The following is a 19,251-nucleotide window of genomic DNA, read 5'->3' on the forward strand; positions in this document are numbered from 1 at the left end:
TTCTGATGTTATTTTTTGCAAAAAGACCTTGTGTTGTATTACTTTATTTATGTACAGAGAAGAAACAGCATAAGCATGGGTGAGAGACTGATTTCTCGATGTTATAAATTGTTCTATAATTGCTATAGGTTTCATTTACCTTTCTTTAAATATATTTGACAATAGAGGAAGAACGCTTATTTTCTTCCTTCACTGAAAGCAGACTATCCTTTCTTGCTTATAAAAATTAAACAAGAAAACACTTAGCTTCCACTTCTGAACCTGATGATTTCATCAATATAAATTGAAGAGTGACTTTGTAAACATTCATTCTGCTGTTGGATTTAATATATATCTACTTAAAACTCTTTTCTTTGCTTTATTTTTGGTATGTTGACATTCAATTCAATTTAAATTTTGGAATCACTTAGCTACTTAGCATGTGATGTTTTTACATTTTTGCTGCGTGTGTGGGTGGGGGCATATGTGCATCCATGGACAATCAATAGCACTGCATTCTTTCTTATACATGTGTTTAATTTTATAAAATTAATTATGCAGTTTGCATTTTGAATCAACACTGCTTTCTATACTTCTACCTCTTAGTAATAAATACAAGCATGAATATGGTTTATTCATTTTAACTACTGTAGCTTGTTACCTTATATGGTGGATCTTATTTTGAAGATGTGTTCTGGTGAGAATATGTGGAAATTTCTCCGTGGCACACCCACACGATCAGAATTCTAGGCCTTTTCATCTTCAGTAAACATTGCTGAATGACTATTCCATGTGGCTGTACAAATTTACACTTCCATTCCCTGGTTCCAAGTTCTTTCTTTCCCTACCTCCTCTCAATCTGCGATATTAACAGATGGTAGTAATTTAAAAAATAAAGCAGATTAATATACTATACTGACTTGGGAAAAAGCTCAGGATACACTTTATTTTTTAAAAAAGGGATAGAACAAATGCAATATTAGAATGTGCAATGTGGCCTGATTTTGGTCAAACTATATAATAAATGTGTACTAACAAATTACAAGATCTAAGGTGATGCATATCAAATGGCTAGAATTATTACCTCAGGAACGTGAACTCGAAGTGCAAGAATGAAGAACTAAACTTTTACTGGTGATACTTTGTATTTCTTGAATTATTATAGCCAGCAAGTAATACTTAGTCATTACAAAGTAATTGTTTATTGTCAGTTAAAAAATAAAGAAAAGAGAACATAAAGAACACTCTAATATCCTTGCACGTGAAATATTCCCAGGGGCAGCCCATTGATTTCAAGAACAGTCATGCTTCTAAGAGAATAGTGAGGGTTACCAGAACCATAATATACAGGTGTGTAAGTTGTACACTGTACAATTCTTGGGACATAATTCATGTAGACTACTCTTTGAATGGCACCTCTTAAAGCTGCATAGTACCTAGCCAGTTTAGTGGTGAGTGACATTCCTAATAACAGAAAAAGACTCTGGAATCTCCAAGAAATTATTTCACTTGCTACAGATAAAATTGGTAAAATAGTGTCAGAACTGGAGTTTCTGAGACACTAGGTCTTTCCTCATACTGGTTGAAATCTAGGGATGGTATTCCTGAAATAAAAAAAGTCACCAAATGGCATTCCAGTGCTCAGTTGGGTTCCCTTCAGATTCTTATCCCAGCTATAGATTCACAGTCACGTTCCTAGGCCCTAGATGTCTGGGAAGCTACTGTCTGATAACTTGTTGTGGTTGTGGTATTATACCAGGTTCTATAGAGAATAAAATGCAAACTTTAGAGCTGCATCTCAGGCAGAAATTGATGCTTTAATGGGTAAACTACCAATAGCCTTCATCAAGGGACTTCAGTTTGGATGGTTGGTGGCCAGGCTTTTGTGCCTGGAGAGGCTATGCTTAGATTTGCTGTCTGGTTGTCAGTATTTTCACATATGCCTAATTTTTTTAAAAAAATAACTAAATTTTGATTGAAATGGTTTTGCTTTAGGTCTGGGATTAAATAGCTTTTCTATAAATGGAAGTTACCTTATAAAGTGGTGGTGCTAACTTCAAAGCATGAGACATAATCTTTCAGTATTAAGCATTAGAATGTACTTTTTTAACATGAAAATTTGTTGGTTCTTTGTGAAAAGATCAAACCTCCTTTTTTGTCTTTACAAATGGTAATGCAATATTAACACAAATTGTCTTATCATTGATATATATGGTATTTGCTTTTAAAATTTCTGTGAATGTTATATGAATCTTGAGCATCTTAAGTCTTGCTAATTTTTAGACCATGAGTGATTTCACAAATACATTCTAAAATATATGAAAACATGTCATTTATTTTTATTTTAATTCAAATATTTATTTGTAGTGGCCTTAAAATTGGCAGAAACAATTAGTGAATAGTTATTTACTAGTGGTAAGCACTGAGCTGTATATACACATACTTGTAATCTATATGGATTTTATGTAGGGAGAATAGAGAAAGCACATGGCTATGGCTTTAGTACATGAATTACATTTACATAGTTAAAACATAATGTCATTTGCCAGAATCTTATTGATCATAGGCAGGTGGAACTTCCTTCATATTAAATTTAAGACAACACATGATATATGACTATTTGTAGGGAAAGCTACTACCAAACAAATAGGAGAAAAAAAGAAATTTTATTTAAGGTAAATTTCTTAAACAGTCTATTCAGGAATCTAGAAGAAACAACCATTTACAACAATATATTAGCTTCTAAATCTATTGTCATTCTTGTGGTAATGCATGCATAATATCAGTTTGTGGGTATAAATATAATATCCATATATGTTTAAATATATTCAGTACACGATGATCAATTTTACTATTTATGCAGTTTTTCCTAAGTTTGAGAGTTCAAAATGAAATTTAAACATATATATTTATATCTACATATATATTTTCTCTATATATTTGCTAATGATTAGTAGTTTTTTTTTTACCCACTTTAATGTGATTTTAGAGTTTGAAACAATATTACAACTGTTAGTTGCTTACAATGTGTAAAATACTAACCTAATGACATGTGTAGTTAATACATCTTAACCTGACATAAGAAAGAAAAATTTTGAAAAGTTTACAAAGAACAAATTTGAGCTGGACTTGACTGGTACTCTGAATGCATGATGGGAGGAAGAGTGGTATTTGATAGTGATATAGAAACTAATCTTATCTAGAAGAAGGGAGTGAGTCTTAAATTTGACATCAAGGGGATTTGATATGTTGTGGAAAGGAAGTAAAAACCACTGATATGACACTGAGATGATAAAACATGGGAAAAGGAAATGCTTTCCTTAGAGTCCTGCAAATGAGTTTTCAGTGGGTCATTAAATTGAGATTAGCCTTTCACAAAAGAGTTTCTACACTGCCCACTCTGTCTGATCCTGTTATTAGTATCTCCATCACTAAATTTCAAAACATACATGTATGCCTGCATTTGACACCCTTAGAATCCTCCCAATAAATGCAGATTCCCATGAAAAGTAACTCAGAAGGAACTAAAAGAATAGGCAATTCCTCACAAAACCAGTTGCCTGAGTTTTGTTAGACCCACCCAGATTATTCTTAGGTCCTGGGAATAAGGACTGTTGCTCATTTTCATGGATAGAGTACATTGTAGTTTGTGTGCATCACATGTTTCTCCTTGATTAAGAAGGGTTAACATTCATTTGGAAAAAGTGACCTTGAAATTGATCACATAGTTCAGTTGACTTCCTGATTGCTTTCAGCTTGTGTATAGCATAGTAGTCCAATTTCCTTTCATCTGGGTCAATTTATCTTCCTGAAACACAAAATAAATGGTTTTCTGCTAAAGCCTCAAAAGTGGTGTGCTAATGTGTTTGTTTTCTGCTTTGCAGCTGTAATTAATTTAAGCCACAGAAAATTATTATAGTGTTTATATTATAAATGACGTTACTCGTGTTATCTCTATTTTTTAAAGAAAAGAGATTAAATCTATTTTACTTGATCTGATGGCTTTCTCATTCTAAATCTCTGAAGTTTATGATGAATTACCAATTAAATTGCATTCTGTAAATTAAATTATATCAATTCAATCCAAGTTTTGCTCCCCCCACGTACTTTATCTAATTTGGTATTAAGTTGAATTTGGTAATTTTTTTTCTATTTTATTTAAGCACATAGAGTTAGTTAGGGCAATAATTTAAGAACATTTTTCTGTTTATATTAATTAATCCAATGTGTTACTTAATTCTATGTGGATGTCCATAAACTATTTCTAAACACATTTCTTAATATTGTTAGAAATACTAAGTACCACATTGTTTTTCCTGTGGAAAATGTTTTCTCCTGGAAGATTTTACTTACTTTGAGAAATCTTCCAGATATTAAAAATGTTTCAAACTCAAAGTAAATTCTGCTCTGATCTGAAATAATTTTGTTCACTCATAATTACTTATATGTAGAAAGAGTATCATTAACTATAGTTTAAAAGTAAATTAAAATGAAAAAAATTTATATTCACACTTTGTTCATTTAATCATCAGCCACACCTGTTTTTCTGCATCATTATCTAGAGCTGTCTCTTCACCATTTTACCTATGCTAGACGATCTCAGATATTGTGATTCAGAATTCCATGGGGGCTTGCAAATGCATATCTCCAGGCCCACTCTCAGATATTGGAAATCAGCAGCTCCAGGGTGTGGTTGGAAATACGTCATTTTAATGAGTATTATGGATGATATTAATGTAAATTGTATGCAGAATATACATGGGGAGTTACTAATAAGGGCCATTATTTTTTATAGTATATCTTAGGTAGAATTATAACATAAATATAAGTTTATCACCCACTTAAATATAAGCTCCATGGGGTCTGTGGTAGAGGAGAATTTTTATTCATGTTTGCTGCTCTATCCTCAAAACCTATGACCTGGTCTATTTTAGGTAATTCATAAATCATTGTTGAAGAAAAACTAATATGAGTGGCAAATAAACTATGACTATTTCTATTTCTCACTCTGCTATTGACAACTGCTTAAGATAGTGTCCTACTTGTATAAACTCCATGAAATAAAGTGACTTATTTGTAGAAAACCTCCCCAAGCAGTTGCTTGATTTATAAATGTGTTTGTAACTATTGGATAACTGTCTAAGCAGTGCTGCCACTAGTATCATGAGACCTCCGTGGCGTAGTTAAAAATACTCTTTTGAAGTTCAAACGATCTTGGATAGATCCCTTTCTCACAGGGAAATAGTCCCAGACTTGTTTTTCTCCTGTATATCCTTCATTCATAGAATCTATGGAGGAAGTAGTACCTTTAAGGAGATATAGTAAAAGACTGTTGTAGATAGGAGGACCTTAAAGATGGCAGAGGAGTAAGATGTAGAGATCACCTTCCTCCCCACAAATACATCTACATGTGGAACAACTCCTACAGAACACCTATTAAATGTTAGCAGAAGACCTCAGACCTCCCAAAAGGCAAGAAACTCCTCATGTACCTGACCATGAGGCTGACATGGTCTCGATGCTCTGGCCAGGTGTCAGGCCTGAGCCTCTGAGGTGGGAGAGCTGAGTTCAGGACATTGGACTACCAGAGAAACGCTGGCCCCATGTAATATCAATTGGTGAGATCATTCCCAGAGATCTCTGTCTCAACACTAAGACCCAGCTCCACTCAAAGACCAGCAAGATACAGTGCTGGACACCCCATTCCAAACAACTAGCAAGACAGGAGCACAATACCACCCATTAGCAAAGAGGCTGCCTAAAATAATACTAAGTTCACAGACACCCCAAAACACACCACCAGACGTGGACCCGCCCACCAGAAAGACAAGATCCAGCCTCATCCACCAGAACACAGGCACTATTCCCTTCCACCAGGAAGACTACACAACTCACTGAACAAACCTTATCCACTGGGGGCAGATACCAAAACAACTGGAACTATGAACCTGCAGCCTGTGGAAAAGACATCCCACATGCAGTAAGTTAAGCAAAATGAGAAGACAGAGAATTATGCAGCAGATGAAGGAGGAAGGTAAAAACCCACAAGACCAAACAAATAAAGAGGATATAGACAGTCTACCTGAAAAAGAATTCAGAGTAATGATAGTACAGATGATCCAAAATCTTGGAAATAGAGTGGAGAAAATATAAGAAACATTTAACAAGAACATAGAAGAACTAAAGAGCAAACAAACATGATGAACAACACAATAAATGAAATTAAAAATTCTCTAGAAGGAATCAATAACAGAATAACTGAGGCAGAAGAAGGGATAAGTGACCTGGAAGATAAAACAGTGAAAATAATGAAAGCAGAGCAGAATAAAGAAAAAAGAATGAAAAGAATTAAGGATAGTATCAGAGAACACTGGGACAACATTAAACGTGCCAACATTCGAATTATAAGGGTTCCAGAAGAAGAAGAGAAAAAGAGACTGACTGAGAAAATATTTGAAGAGATTATAGTTGAAAACTTCCCAAATATGGGAAAGGAAATAGTCAACCAAGTCCAGGAAGTACAGCGAGTCCCATACAGAATAAATCAAAGGTGAAACATGCCAAGATACATATTAATCAAACTATCAAAAATTAAATACAAAGAAAAAATATTAAAAGCAGCAAGGGAAAAACAACAAATAACATACAAGGGAATCCCCATGAGGTTGACAGCTGATCTTTCAGAAGGAATTCTGCAACCCAGAAGGGAGTGGCAGGTCATATTGAAAGTGATAAAAGGGAAAACCTACAACCAAGATTACTCTACCCAGCAAGGGTCTCATTCAGATTCGGTGGAGAAAGCAAAACCTTTACAGATTAACGAAAGCTAAGAGAATTCAGCATCACCAAACAAGCTTTACAACAAATGCTAAAGTAACTTCTCTAGGCAGGAAATACAAGAGAAAAAAAGACCTAAAATAACAACTCAAAACAATTAATTAAATGGTAATAGGAACACACATATCAATAACTACCTTAAATGTAAAAGGACTAAATACTCCAACCAAAAGACATACACTGGCTGAATGGATACAAAAACAAGATCCATATATATGTCATCTACAAGAGATGCACTTCAGACCTAAGGACACATACAGACTGAAAATGAAGGGGTAGAAAATGATATTCCATGCAAATGGAAATCAAAAGAAAGCTGGAGTAACAATTCTCATATCAGACAAAATAGACTTTAAAACAAAGACTATTACAAGAGACAAAGAAGGACACTACATAATGATCAAGGAATCAATCCAAGAAGAACATATAACAATTGTAAATATTTATGCACCCAACGTAGGAGCACATTAATACATAAAGCAAATGCTAACAGACATAAAAGGGGAAATCCACAGTAACACAATTATGGTACGGGACATTAACACTCCACTTTCACCAATGGAGAGATCAACCAAAATTAATAAGGAAACACATGCTTTAAATGACACATTAAACAAGATGGACTTAATTGATATTTATATGATATTCCATCCAAAAACAACAGAATACACGTTCTTCTCAAGTGCTCATGGAATATTCTCTAGGATAGATCATATCTTGGGTCACAAATCAAGCCTTGCTAAATTAAAGAAAACTGAAATTGTATCAAGTATCTTTTCCGACCACAATGCTATGAGACTAGATATCAATTACAGGAAAAAAAATCTGTAAAAAATACAAACACATAGAGGCTAAACAATACACTACTTAATAACCAAGAGATCACTGAAGAAATCAGAAGAAATAAAAAAAATACCTTGAAACAAATGACAGTGAAAACACGATGACCCCAAACCTATGGGATGCAGCAAAAGCAATTCTAAGAGGGAAGTTTATAGCAATACAATCCTACCTCAAGAAACAAGAAACGTCTCAAATAAACAACCTAACCATACACCTAACACAATTAGAGAAAGAAGAACAAAAAAATCCTAAAGTTAGCAGAAGGAAAGGAAGCTTAAAAATCAGATCAGAAATAAATGAAAAAGAAATGAAGAAAACAATAGCAAAGATCAATAAAACTAAAGGCTGGTTCTTTGAGAAGATAAAGAAAATTGATAAACCATTAGCCAGACTCATCAAGGAAAAAGGGAGAAGACTCAAGTGAACAGAATTACAAATGAAAAAGGAGAAGTAACAACTGACACTGCAGAAATACAAAGGATCATGAGAGATTACTACAAGCAACTATATGCCAATAAAATGGACATCCTGGAAGAAATGGACAAATTCTTAGAAAAGCACAATTGTCAGAGACTGAATCAGGAAGAAATAGAAAATATAAACAGACAAATCACAAGCACTGAAATTGAAACTGTGATTAAAAATCTTCCAACAAACAAAAGCCCAGGACCAGATGGCTTCATAGTGAATTCTACCAAATATTTAGAGAAGAGCTAACACTTATCTTTCTCAAACTCTTCCAAAATACAGCAGAAGGAGGAACACTCCCAAACTCATTCTACAAGGCCACCATCACCCTGATACCAAAACCAGAAAAAGATGTCACAAAGAGAAAAACTAGAGACCAATATCACTGATGAACATAGATGCAAAAATCCTCAACAAAATACTAGCAAAAAAAAATCCAACAGCATATTAAAAGGATCATACACCATGATCAAGTGAGATTTATCCCAGGAAGGCAAGAAATCTTCAATATACACCAATCAATGTGATACATTATATTGACAAACTGAAGTATAAAATCCATTTGATAAGCTCAATAGATGCAGAAAAAGCTTTCGACAGAATTCAACACCAATTTATGATAAAAACTCTCCAGAAAGTATACATAACTTAGCTCAACAAACTAAAGTCCATATATGACAAACCCACAGCCAACATCATTCTCAATGGTGAAAACGTGAAACCATTTCTCCTAAGATCAGGAACAAGACAAGATTGCCTACACTCACCACAATTATTCAACATAGTTTTGGAAGTTTTGTTTTTGTTTTTAACATCTTTATTGGAGTATAATTGCTTTACAAAGGTGTGTTAGTTTCTGCTTTATAACAAAATGAATCAGTTATACATATACATATGTTCCCATATCTCTTCCCTCTTGTGTCTCCCTCTCTCCCACCCTCCCTATCCCACCCCTCTAGGTGGTCACAAACCACCTAGCTGATCTCCCTGTGCTATGCGGCTGCTTCCCACTAGCTATCTATTTTACGTTTGGTAGTGTATATATGTCCATGCCACTCTCACTTTGTCACAGCTTACCCTTCCCCCTCCCCATATCCTCAAGTCCATGCTCTAGTAGGTCTGTGTCTTTATTCCCATCTTACCCCTAGGTTCTTCATGACATTTTCTTTTTTTCTTAGATTCCATATATATGTGTTAGCATATGGTATTTGTTTTTCTCCTTCTGACTTACTTCACTCTGTATGAAAGACTCTAGGTCTATCCACCTCACTACAAATATCTCAATTTTGTTTCTTTTTATGGCTGAGTAATATTCTATTGTATATTTGTGCAACATCTTCTTTATCCATTCATCTGTTGATGGACACTTAGGTTGCTTCCAGGTACTGGCTATTGTAAATAGAGCTGCAATGAGCATTTTGGTACATGACTCTTTTTGAATTATGGTTTTCTCAGGGTATATGCCCAGTAGTGGGATTGCTGGGTCATATGGTAGTTCTATTTGTGGTTTTTTAAGGAACCTCCATACTATTCTCCATAGTGGCTGTATCAATTTACACTCTCACCAGCAGTGCAAGTGTTCCTTTTCTCCACACCCTCTCCAGCATTTATTGATTCCAGATTTTTTGGTGATGGCCATTCCGAGCGGTGTGAGATGATATCTCATTGTAGTTTTGATTTGCATTTGTCTAATGATTAATGAGGTTGAGCATTCTTTCATGTGTTTGTTGGCAATCTGTATATCTTCTTTGGAGAAATGTTTATTTAGGTCTTCTCCCCATTTTTGGATTGGGTTGTTTGTTTTTTTGTTATTGAGCTGCATGAGCTGCTTGTAAATTTTGGAGATTTATCCTTTGTCAGTTGCTTCATTTGCAAATATTTTCTCCCATTCTGGGGGTTCTCTTTTGGTGCTGTTTATGGTTTCCTTTGTTGTACAAAAGCTTTTAAGTTTCATTAGGTCCCATTTGTTTATTTTTGTTTTTTATTTCCACTCCTCTAGGAGGTGTGTCAAAAAGGAACTTGCTGTGAAGTTTTAACTACAGCAATCAGAGACAAAAAAATAAAGAAATAAAAGGAATCCAATTTGGAAAAGAAAAAGTAAAACTGCCACTGTTTGCAGATGACAGGATACCATACATAGAGACTACTAAAGATGCTACCAGGAAATTACTAGCATTAACCAATGAATTTGGTAAAGTAGCAAATTACAAAATTAATGCACAGAAATCTCTTGCATTCCTGAACACTAATGATAATGTATCTGAAAGAGAAATTAAGGAAACACTCCCATTTACCATTGCAAGAAAAAGAAAAAAAATACCTAGGAATAAGCCTACCTAAGGAGCCAAAAGACCTGTATGCAGAAAACTATGACACTGATGAAAGAAATTAAAGATGATACAAACAATGGAGAGATATTCCTTGTTCTTGGAAGAATCAACATTTTGAAAATGACTATACTACCCAAAGCAATCTACAGAATCAATGCATTCCCTATCAATTCCCAATCAATACCACTGACAATTTTCACAGAAATAGAACAAAAAATTTAATGATTTGTATTGATATACAAAAGGCCTTGAATAGCCAAAGCAATCCTGAGAAAGGAAAATGGAGCTGGAGGAATCAGGTTCCCAGACTTCAGACTATATTACAAAACTACAGTTATCAAGACAGTATGGTACTGGCATGAAAACAGAAATATAGATCAGTGGAACAGGATAGAAAGCCCAGAGAAAAATCTATGCACATGTGGTCATGGATTTTGATAAAGGAAGCAAGAATATACAATGGAGAAAAGACAGCTTCTTCAACAAGTGGTGGTGGGAAAACTGGACAGCTACATATAAAAGAATGAAATTTGATCACTCCCTAACACCATACACAAAAATAAACTCAAAATGAATTAAAGACCTAAATGTAAGGCCAGACACTATAAAACTATTTGAGGAAAACTTAGGCAGAACACTCTATGACATAAATCATAGCAAGATCCTTTTTGACCCACCACCTAGAGAAATGGAAATAAAAACAAAAATAAACAAATGGGACCTAATGACACTTAAAAGCTTTTGCATAGCATAGGAAACCATCAACAAGACAAAAAGACAACCCTCAGAATTGGAGAAAGTATTTGCCAATGAAGCAACTGAGAAAGAATTAATCTCCAAAATTTACAAGCAGCTCATGTAGCTCAATATCAAAAGAACAAACAACCCAATCGAAAAATGGGAAAATGACCTAAATAGACATTTCTCCAAAGAAGTTATGCAGATTGCTAACAAACACATGAAAGGATGCTCAATATCACTAATCATTGGAGAAATGCAAATCAGAAGTTCAATGTGGTATAACCTCACACCAGTCAGAATGGCTAGCATCAAAAAATCTAGAAACAATAAATGCTGGAAAGGGTGTGGAGAAAAGGGAACCCTCTTGTACTGTTGGTGAGAATGTAAATTGATACAGCCACTATGGAAAACAGTATGGAGGTTCCTTAAAAAACTACAAATAGAACTACCATGTGACCCAGCAATCCCCCTACTGGGCATATACCCTGAGAAAACCATAATTCAAAAAGACACATGTACCACAGTGTTCATTTCAGGACTATTTACAATAGCCAGAACATGGAAACAACATAAGTGTCCATTGACAGATGTATGTATAAAGAAGATGTGACACATATATTCAATGGAATATTACTTATTCATAAAAAGAAATGAAACTGAGTTATTTTTAGTGAGGTGGATGGACCCAGAGATTGTCATACAGAGTGAAGTAAGTCATAAAGAGAAAAACAAACACCATATGCTAACACATATATATGGAATCTAAAAAAAAAAAAAAAAAAAAAAAAAAAAACTTTCTGAAGAACCTATGGACAAGACAGGAATAAAGACGTACATGTAGAGAATTGACTTGTGGACATGGGGAGTGGTAAGGGTAAGCTGAGACGAAGTGAGAGAGTGGCATGGACATATATATGTACATTGCCAAACGTAAAATATAAAGCTAGTGGGAAGCAGCCGCATAGCACAGGGAGATCAGCTCGGTGCTTTGTGACCACCTAGAGGGGTGGGGTAGGGAGGGTGGGAGGGAGATGCAAGAGAGAGGATATATGGGGTTATATGTATACATGTAGCTGATTCACTTTGTTATACAGCAGCAACTAACACAACAATGTAAAGCCATTATACTCCAATAAAGATGCTAAAAAAAAAAAAAAAAAGGAAAAAAAAAAGAAAGACTCAACTGATGGGGCTTCCCTGGTCGTCCAGTGGTAAAGAATCTGTCCTGCAATGCAGGAGATGCGGTTCGGTTCCTGGTCAGGGAACTAAGATCCCACATGCCACGGGGAAACTAAACCCACGTTCCTCAACTAGAGAGCCCCATGTGCCGCAAACTACAGAGCCCATGCACTCTGGATCCCACCCACTACAACTGTAGAGAGAAAACCTATACGCCACAATTAGAGAGAATCCTGCACGCCGCAACAAATGATCCTGCATGCCACAACTAAAGACCCGACACAGCCAAAAATAAAAAATAAAATTAAAAAAAGATTGAACTGAGAAAGCCTTGTCAACAGCCGTTTTAGAAGGGCCACAACCTCTTCCTTCAGTGTGTGTTCTAAGAACACACCACAGAGAGGTGGAAAGAAGCAGCACAATATGTGATCTGAGGCTCTAAGCCTTCAGGGAATGTTTCATTGTCCCATCAGATGTGACTTACAAAACAAAAATTCAAAGATAAAATTATTAAAATTTCTTATGATATGCAACAACTTCAGAGCATCCAACTCCAAGGGTGTGGCTCTTGTTAGGACAATAATTTCTGTGCCAGCCATGATCACACACCCCTGAGGGTTAAGATTTTCTACATTCTATTCGTGTACCTACGGGGTGTCTTTTCACTGTTCAAAGAAATATTTCTACACAAGGTAGCTTGTATGCCCCATCAATGTATACAATTTTTTGGACAGCCCACAGGCGATAAGCAGGCAGCTGTTGATGTAAGGCCCATACTACACAATGAACAGATGAACAGCTAATGTGGATCTTTGACATTTCCCTTGAATGAAAGTGAATGATCTGTAGATACGGACTAAAGTGTCCAGGTGTTGACTAGGCTGCCACAGAATTGCTTGCCACTGGGCAAGAAAATAACCATGGGTCTCTGTGGACTGAATTCCCTCTTTTCACAATCCCTTCCTCCTGTAAATCACTCATCATCTCTGGTCCCTATCTAGCTACAGTAATCAAGACTGGATGATACTAGTTAAAGTATAGACCTATAGGTCAATGGAAGAAAATGGAACCCCCAAGTAGACCTACCTGCTATTCCTAACTGATTTTTTTTATAAAGTTGAAAAGCAATTCAATGGAGGAAAGATAGCCTGTTCAAGAGATGATTATGGAGCAATTGGGCATCTATAGGCAAAACAAAAAACAAAATAAATAAAGTGAACCTTGACCTGAATCTCATACCTTATACAAAATAAACTCAAAATGAACCATGGATTTAAATGTAAAACATAATGTTATAAAACTTGCATTCAAATATAGGAGAAAATCTTGAGGATCTAGAGGTAAGAATAATTTTTAAATTGGATGTCTAAAATATAATACATAAAAGGAAAAGTTGATTTGAACTTTCTGAAAATTAAATAGCATTTACTCTGAAAATGCTCTTGTTAAAGGGATAAAGAAAGAAGCTACAAACTAGGAGAAATATTTGCAAACCACATACCTGACAAAAGTCTAGTTTCTAAGATTATATAAATCACAAAATCCAGCAGTAAAAAAAAAAAATAATAATAATCTAATTAGAAAACAGGAAAAAGACATGAGCGACCATTTCCATGGGATATACAGGTGGCATATAAATGCATGGAAATTCAATTCAACACCTTTAGCCATTAGGGAAATTTATATTGAAATTACAATGAGTTATGCTATATGTCTATCATAATGCCTAAAACAAGACTTTTAAAAGTGAAAACAAATGCTAGTGAAAATACAGAGAAATTGGTTGTACATACATTTCTGGTGGCAGTGTAAAATGGTACAGCAACTCTAGAAAACACTTTGGAATCTTTAAAGAAATAAATGTGAAACTACCATATGACCCAGCAATGCACCTATGGGTATTTCTTCCAGAGAAATTAAAACGTACATTCACACGCAAACCTATACAAAAATTTTATAGCAGTTTTACTCATAACAGAACTGGAAGCATCAACTATGGTACATCCGTACCATGGAATACAATTCAGAGAGAGAGAAAAAAAAAAAAAGTCTGGACTATTGATATACATGATAACTTGTATGTATCTCCAGAGAATTATACTGTGTGAAAATAAATCTCAAAATGTTGCATGCTACATGATTACATTTATATAACATTCTGAAAATGACAAAATTGTGGAAATCGAGACCTGATTCATGGTTGCCAGAGGTTAAGGATGGAGGGAAGGGAGTGAGGCACGATGGAAATGACTGTGATTATAGAAAGGCAACATAAGGACTTCTTGTGATGATAAATTGTTCTGTATTCTTACTATATCCTATCAATATTCTAGTAGAGATATTTATATTATAGTTTTGCAGAATGTTATTCTTAAGGGAAACTGAGTAAAGAGTATATATAAGATCTCTCTGTATTATTTCTTACAATAGAATATAAATCTATAATTATCTCAGAATAAAATTTAATTAAAAGTTATGCTGTCTTGCATGAAAAATTAATATGACTATGGATAATACACTATAGCTTATGTTAAAGTCCTAGAAAGAACTAAATGCGGTTTACAGAGATTTGGAAAATACCCTAGTACACCATTGTGTCAGAGGAGTTAGCTACACTCTGCATATACTTTTCCATTACAACAAGAATGTGTGCCTTTCACTATATTTTTTGTGTTAGACTATTTTTATATCATTATTAAATTCAATTTCTTTGGATAATTTCTTTGGACTTCAAAATGGAAGGTATTTTAAGCTTACATATATACAACCAAACAACATATGATTTCATAAAACAGAATATTTTGTAATCCTTAAACTCTGAAATGAATTTTTCTCTTTTAAATCTGACTATACACTGAAAAAGATTAAAATACTTCAACCAAGTTAAGGGTAAAGTTTGATTTTCTTATAATTATGTGAAGTAGTGTTTAACTTAGTTTCGTATTTGCTTTTCCATCACCATTTTAGCATAATAGATCAAAGATAATCTCCGCCGAAGAGGTGGCTAGTTCCTGTTTTGCAAATTTAGGACACTTCTTCTCATCTAATGTTCACTCCTGTATTAGGTCTTACTTAATGAGATGAATTATAACCAGAAGACTAGAAAACAAACAACAAACAAATGAAAAAAAAAAAGCAAGACAAATATTTATACAATAAAAGCATGCATAAAGATGGTGAAGCTCACTTAATTTCTCATTATTTTCATGGAAGCCTATTATATTCTATATACTTATCCTTGTTTTTATAGGATTTGGATCAGGATTAAGAAGTTTTCAATATTGTGTTGCTGTTACACATAAGCGACTGCAATCAAAATATTATGAAGTGCTAGTATTTTTTAGTGAAAATATTTATGAAATTACAATAATTTTGTTGGTTGAAAACTCTGAAGAGGGCAAACAAATTTTTCAAACAATTTGTGTACCTCCAAATGGAGGTCTTAGGTCACCTTCAAATAATCTAAATGAAGACTAACATTAGGAAATTTTTGATTTAATAAAATTAGAGTTTCTGAAATAGTTATGCTTTATATTGATAGATCTTCTTCATGGTTACTTTGAGTTCAAGATGTGACAATTATTTTTTCAAGTGTGTATTAACTCATTTTAAATAATAAAAGTACATATTTTCACTTGTTTTACTCCAGAAAACTAAACCTATAATTACAACCTCAAGGAACTGAAATGTGTAATTATATTATCAAAATGAATTTCAAAGGATATTAGTATTTTAGTGTAAAAATGCTTCTGAATGCAGAAAAAGAAACATTGGGACAGCAAAACATAGCTCACTTGAAATATTTTGACTAATTAAATTGAACTATACATCTATTTTTAAAAAGTGATGGTTAAAATAAAAAATATCTGTGTCATCTCATTCAGTGATATAACCTTAAAGGAAGCTCAGCATATATGCTGCAGCATAAATTACAGGTTTGGCATCCGAATCCCACTCCTACACTTATCAACACTGTTACTTCATGATATTACCTAACATCTCTAAGATCCAATTTCTTCAGCTGTAAATTTGTAGTAGTTACCTCACTGAGTTACTAGAAGATAGAATAAGTTGATTCATTTATAGCACTTACCACTGCCTGGCTTTAAGTAGGTGCTCCAAAACAATATGTAATATAAGAGTATAAATATAAAGGGAATATGTCTGATCTCTCTATTCAGATAAATCTGCCTTCTTTCCCATCAGTTGGCATAGGCAACAGTCATTTTATTTTTGATTCATTAATAGAACCACTTTTGTAGCTGGTCAAGAAACAGGATCCCTGTGGGAAACCCATTTTGGGTTTAGAAATAGGAAAAGAGGCAAAGAAGTATATGCTAAGGAAAAGGTATAAAAATATTCAGTGCAATTTAACATCAAAACACTAAGGGCATATTTTTCATTCCTTGCAATGATGCTACAGAGAATTAACTATAGTGACATAATACATGTGTTAGAGTCAGTCTCATTTGTTAAACATAAATTTATTAATTTGTGACCACCTGCTAGACTCTTTACTATCGAGTTGTTTAAGGGGGATCACTTTGAATGTAATGAAAATTATGTTCTTTTCATAACTGTTCTCCATGAATAAAACCCTTTTAAATTCTGGAATCCTTTCCTTCCTGCCAATTAGTGCCAACTCTAGGTAGAACCACCTACACACAGAATCATTAGCCAGCTATGCATAACTCTTTGCCTTTAGCCATCAAAAAGACCAAGCCTGTCAACAAATGAGTTCAGGACTTACCTTAAGAGACAGCTATTGAAACTTGGATGTACACCAAACCCCAAGTATGCTAGCTATGGACTTTGCTTTATTTACCAAGAATGCATCATCTTGATCCAATCATTTTCCAAAGGGATTCTGGGGTGAAACTCAGAGGCAGAAAAGTGTTTTCTTCCCAAAATAAACAAATGGATTTGACACTGAGGGAGAAATATTGTAAGTTTAAGCCTTTCCCAAGTAAGAAGTCATAAGTTCAGAGAATATGATTTGCTATCCATTCTGACTGTGCTATTTAAACTAGAAGATGACCCAGTGACTTATTTTTGTTCCTATCTTCCCAAACTAAGTTCAAGAAGTTATTGTAAAAGGAAAACTTGAACCAGTGTTGTTGTGCCACCTGTGGAATAATTAACCTATCAATTCTCATTCTAACACTGAATTTGTATGGACTCCACATATTTTGAGATGTGAAATGTAAGCAAACTATATACGTATGTAACATGCCTGATAGTAATTACCATGAGAAAAATGACTTAACTTCTGAAGCATTTTTAATTTCTTTCCATTTGACATAGTATACATAAATCCTAGAAAACCTCTGATGTTGTGAACTAGATGGCTTAATTATGTACATGAATGGGAAATAAGGAGTCAATAAAAATAAGCTGGAAGTAAAACTAGTTTTTAGGATCAAAAGAAAAATTTTTACTTAAAGGAAAGAAAGTGGGAAAGAAGAAGATGAGACTGGAAACAGAAACTAGCCAATAAACAAAGTGCTAGTTGTATATCACTGTAAGTTTTAAGATTTGGCAAGAAATGTAAGCAATGGAAGTTGAAATTGGGAATTGGGAGCACAATTAAAATATTTTAGCTAAAGTAGTCCAAACTCATAAATGTCAAAATCATTCATTCAGTATATATATATATATATATATATATATATATATATATATATATATATATATACACACACACACACATATCTATACACACTCACATATATATGTAATATATATACATAAAATAAGGAATAAGCATATTTTGGTAGAACTGCTTTGAGTTATATGTTTAAAATTTTAATACTGATATTATGTTTTCAGGAAACAAAATAAATAAATAGACATAAATCTCGAAAAAGTATAATAATTATATTCAAATAAAGAATTTCTTTTTCTAGGTTTAAGATAGTGGCACAAGAAGAACCTGAACTCACCTCCTCCCATGGACATACCAAATCTAGAGCTACATACAGAGTAATTCTCTCTGAAAGAGATCTGAAAATTAGCTGAGCAGCTTCTCCACAACAAAAAATAAAAAGTCACATCAAGATGGGTAAGAGCGGCAGAGAAGTGGTCTTGCCAAAAACTGCACCTCTAGCTCAGCAACCCACAAACGAGACAGATCTCACAAATACAAAGCATACCTCTGAGGAGCAAGAAGTTTGAGCCCCACATCAGGCATCTCAACCCTTGGGACATGCACCAGAGGGAAGCCCTCAAATGCCTGGCTTTGAAAACTAAAAGTGCTATGTCCAGGAGCCCAAAAGGCTGTAGGAAACTGAGATCTTGATCTTAAAATGCTTGTGTACAGACTCGCTCACCCTATGACCCAGTGCAAAAGCAGCAAGTTGAAAAGCACCTAGACAATATGTGAAAGAGATTCATCAGCTAATCTTAAAGCATCTGCCAGAGGGTCAGTGGTCTGTTGGAACTCTTTCTGGGGATGGATGCATAGGTGAGTGTCATTTTTGGATTGTTCTTCCACCTTGCTAGTGTTGGTGCTGGCAGGCACCATTTTTTCTTTCTTCTTCTACTTTGCTGGTAGCACTTGCTTTACACTGGTGCCCTCCTGCATCTCTGCCCCACTAAATACAGCTGAAAGTCATGCCTCACCTGGTGCACCCCTAAGGCCCCACAAAAGCCAGTGGGTTCAGGCAGTCCACCCAGGAGATGCTCCACAAATGCTTGGCTCTAATGGCCAGAGGGGCTTACCTTTCTGGTTCCCATTCCAATGAAACAGTAAGAGAGACAGTTCTTGGCAGGCTACCACCCCCAGAACACTGCACAGGCAGCAGACAAACACCCCCCCCCCCAGTCTTTCTGTTACCACTGTTTCAAAATTGGAAGAGATTGTTGGTTAGCCTAA

Source organism: Pseudorca crassidens, chromosome 5 (genome assembly GCF_039906515.1).
Source record: "Pseudorca crassidens isolate mPseCra1 chromosome 5, mPseCra1.hap1, whole genome shotgun sequence".
Classification (NCBI taxonomy): Eukaryota; Metazoa; Chordata; class Mammalia; order Artiodactyla; family Delphinidae; genus Pseudorca; species Pseudorca crassidens.